The sequence below is a fragment of the Coptis chinensis genome, chromosome 9 (assembly GCF_015680905.1).
Source record: "Coptis chinensis isolate HL-2020 chromosome 9, ASM1568090v1, whole genome shotgun sequence".
Lineage (NCBI taxonomy): Eukaryota > Viridiplantae > Streptophyta > Magnoliopsida > Ranunculales > Ranunculaceae > Coptis > Coptis chinensis.
In genome coordinates, this window is record NC_141464.1 from 47,519,980 (window position 1) to 47,524,188 (window position 4,209).

A 4,209-nucleotide genomic window follows, 5' to 3' on the forward strand; every position below is an offset into this window, starting at 1 on the left:
ATTTTAGTGATTTTAAATCCTTTTATGGATTAATGCCCCCTCAATCTGTTTTAGGACTGGTCTATCATTTGTAACAACTCTTATATTTATCGTATTTCGGTTTTTTTTCTAAATTTTGATGATTTTTGAGATGTAGCCGCTTCTCACATATATATGGTATTTGCGTAGAGACAAAGACTTCCAAGAAGTAAGTATGAGGAGGATGTCTATATTAACAACCATACATGTGTATGGGGTTCTTGATGGAAAGATCATCGATTGGGATTACAAATGCTTTTGAAATCAAGAACAGCATCGCGACTGGAGAGCAAAAATTGAATTGAGGTCACGGGCAGCTACAGATCTTATGAAAGCTAACATTGCTCGTAAAGAGGCCACTCAATGTGAGTCTGCGTTCTATAAAAGATCTTATGTAATATTTTCTCGCTAGATTTCTCGGTGAAGAGAAAAATCGACAAGAATCTCCATTGCGATAGATCGTTGCAGAAAAATCCATTTGTTGTACCTGTCCCATCTTCAATCCTCAAGAAATCCAAGAAAGCACGGAGAGTGGTTGTTGAAACAACCAAAGATGTTTCTAAGGTAAGAGAGTAATTATTTACTTAGAGGAGGTTGTTGATTTATGTTCTAAAGCAGCCGTTTCTTGATTCCATTTCTGTCTTTTGACATTCAACAGGGTCAAGTATCTGGAATGGTTGACTTGTGGGATACTAAAGGTATCATCTTAATAACCAATTTTTTCATTTTATCTTATACGTGGTCCTAGTTTTTCGCATGTTTGGTACTCTGTGATTACAAGGGTCTGAGTGAGATTCTTTTTCTTGCAGATGAAGAAAATGTCAAGGCCGTAAAGGTATGATGTCATCATTTTTGTCAAGTTCTAATGGCTTAGTTGCTCTCTCGCTGCCACACGAGGTGTGTGTGTGTGAAGAGATCAGAAAAATTTAAACTATTTTGAAACATGTTACTCAAAGGGCAATGTGTATTTTTATTTCTCTTGGGTGGCAGTTTAGTACTTTAGTTGTAGTGTTTCTTTCTCTATTGTTTTCTCTATTTTTAAAATATTGAAGAGATTTTGAGAATCTGTGGAGTATTGTCTATCTTTGATGGAAGTTTGTTTATTTACTAATTGAGAAGTTTTGTACGTAAGTCCAAGCCATCCCTTATTCCGGCAAATTGAAGTCGAACCACACGAACTACATGTTAAGCACTCCTATTTTATGTGAACATATAGGTATTACTCTTAATAGTTTTATAGAGTTTATTTGGAGATGGGATTTTATGGGATATAAAGTACATCAAGATGTTAATTATATTTAAGTTTGATGTATTTTATAACTATGTTTAGAACCTCTTTCCAATTTTGCCTAAACTTAGATTGTTGGAAGATTATATCTTTACAACGGGCTTTAAGGGAAATCTGAAATATATTCACTCACTCTTAAGTCGCAACTTGGGAACTCCAGTGTTGTATGCGAGGGAGGATGCATCCTATTGGGGGAGGGACTTACTATCGATATGCTGCTAGTTATAGTATTTTATAACTATGTTTAGGACACCTTGCATTTCTGATTTTGGTATTCAATCATTTGACACAGGCATTTAAGCAAACGTTTGCCCCTTTTGGTATGTGTAGGGAATCTATCGGATTACTGGAAAATGAAGGCGTGATTTACACAACAATCGACGAGAACCACTATAAGTCTGCTTTAAATGGCTGAATGCTCTTTCTTCTTCGAGTTCATCAGTGTTTGTGATTTGGTTTTTTAATCCACTTTGTCATGCTGTAGCTTTGTCCCTTTTATTATTTTCAGTTTTATTTTGTTCTCTAAAAGTTGTAGATCCTACTATGTTGAAAGAGAAATCGAGATAATTGACGAAAGCTTACAATATTTAATTAATTTGCTAGGTCTCTGTTGATTGCCAGGATTTGCAGGTGAAATAGGAATTAAAATATCAATATTTTTAAAAAAATAAATAAATAACTCTGCCACGGCCCATAGCCGTCTGGAAAGAACTTTTTCCCACGGTCGTGCACTTTACCCACGGTCAAATAACAACTGCCAAAAACCAAAATTCACTACGCAAACACCAAAGCCCACGCACTAAGACCGTAGGAAATATCTTTCCCCACGGACTACAAGCGTCGGTAAAACTAATCTTTACCTACGAATTCAAACCGTGGGAAATACTAACCTTTTCCGACGGCTTTTCCTACGGTTTAAAACCGTGGCAATACCGACGGCAATGACCGACGCAAAGACCGTCGCTATTGGTGGGCTTTACCGACGGTCATGACTGTCGGCAGACCATTCCCGACGCACAAAAAAGCCCACGGTCCTCCGACGGTCCAAAACCGTGGGAAAAGGGCTTTAACCGTGGGCTTTTCCCACGGTTTTGGACCGTGGCGTAAAACCTGTTTTCTTGTAGTGCTAGTAATGCTCCGTTTGCCAGTACTGTTCCTGTTGATCAAGCTATCATGCTTGCTGATGATAAGCATGTGACTCCTAATGTTTGACCATGGGTTCTGCATTTCTTCTTCCTTGGTGAGGTTTCTTAAATTATTTCTCTAATTTGTAAGTGGTTGTAAATACACTAGAACTGTTTTCCTGGGCTTGCCTGGGTAGTTCGCCTTTTGAAATGGTTGGGGCTCGGCCCAAATACATTAAGAGTTGATACCCTGGGGAAACCTTGGCAGTTCGCTTTATCTATCGCTTAGTTTTGTGATCTAGATGAACTGGTTTCCACGTAAGTGGCAGTTCAGTAGCTTTAAAGAACTGGTTTCTTGAGTGTGTTCAGACGGTTCATATTTACATTTATGACATGCATGTGTACTTTGAAGTATGATCTTACTTTTGTCTGAATGCTTATTGCATATACTTTCATAGGAATTTGACCTAGAATTGAAATGTATGTCCCATTGTCTGGGAAGACATTGGATGATATGAAGCTTTTGAGCTTGTTTGAGCATTTAGTCATTCAAAACGTTTGAGCTTTGGAGAGCGTTTGAGTTTGTTTGAATGTTTTGCTCTTAGAGAGCGTTCTGCACTTAGTTGACCCTGGAAATATAGGTCTCCAACTAGCGAGAAGTGTTAAGGCTAAGTAGCATGTGAGCTATGCATCCCTGAGCTCGAGTGAGTGTTTAGTTATTCAGAACGTTTGAGCCTTGGAGAACGTTTGAGTTTGTTTGAATGTTTTGCTCTTAGAGAGTGTTATGCACCTAGTTGACCCTAGAAATATAGGTCTCCAACTAGTGAGAAGTCTTAAGGCTAAGTAGCCTGTGAGCTATGCAGCTCTGAGATCGAGTGAGCGTTTAGTCATTCAGAACGTTTGAGCTTTGGAGAGCGTTTGAGTTCGTTTGAATATTTTGCTCTTAGAGAGCGTTCTGCACCTAGTTGACCCTAGAAATATAGATCTCCAACTAGCGAGAAATGTTAAGGCTAAGTAGCCTATGAGCTATGTAGCCCTGAGCTCTAGTGAGCGTTTTAATGAGGAGAACGTTTAAACTCTGTAAAGCGTTTTAGTTCGTAGACTTGACATCATTGGGATATTGCAGTTCATTAACGTTGAATAAAACTATATGGATAATTCTAAGAGAAAGAATTCATGGAAATGGAATTTTTTATTGATAAAATTTCTTTAACAAGAAAGTATTCCAAGGACGTGGAAATGCCTGTCCATCCTAGGTTTTGATCCAATATGCTCCATTGCCAACGACTCGTTCCACTATATAAGGGTTTTCCCACGTTGGTGTCAGTTTCGAGTCATCCTTAGTCTTTTTCAAGACTAGTTCGCCTGGTTGGAAACTGCGAGGGTTAACTCGCTTATTGTATGTCTTTCTCAGAGTTTGTTGGTAAGATGACACTCGAATGGCTGCTAGGTCACTTCGCTCTTCAAGTAAGTCAACCTCACGAGCAAGAATGGAGTCATTCTATCCAGATTCAATGATCTCCGATCGAGTCGTTGTAATTGTCAACTCAGTAGGGATGAAGGCCTCAGTACTGTAACATAGTGAGAATGGTGACTCGCCTGTACTAGAACGAGTTGTCGTTATATGAGCCCATAGGATGTTTTCTAGCTGCATTGGCCACTGATTTTGTTCTTTTCGATCTTCTTTTTCAAGTTTTCCATAATTGCTTTGTTACTAGCTTCCGCTTGACCATTGCTCTAAGTGTACTGGGGAGTAGAGAATGCGTGAACGATCTTCCA

General features: G+C 38.8%; 1 long non-coding RNA gene across 1 annotated transcript; it reads left to right on the forward strand.

Moving 5' to 3' along the window:
- The first annotated feature begins 459 nt into the window (after positions 1-459).
- On the forward strand, positions 460-905 carry LOC147476347 (uncharacterized). Its single transcript, XR_015207608.1, has 3 exons — positions 460-582; positions 677-716; positions 828-905. It is a non-coding gene; the product is annotated as an uncharacterized LOC147476347 (long non-coding RNA).
- The last annotated feature ends 3,304 nt before the right edge of the window (positions 906-4,209 follow it).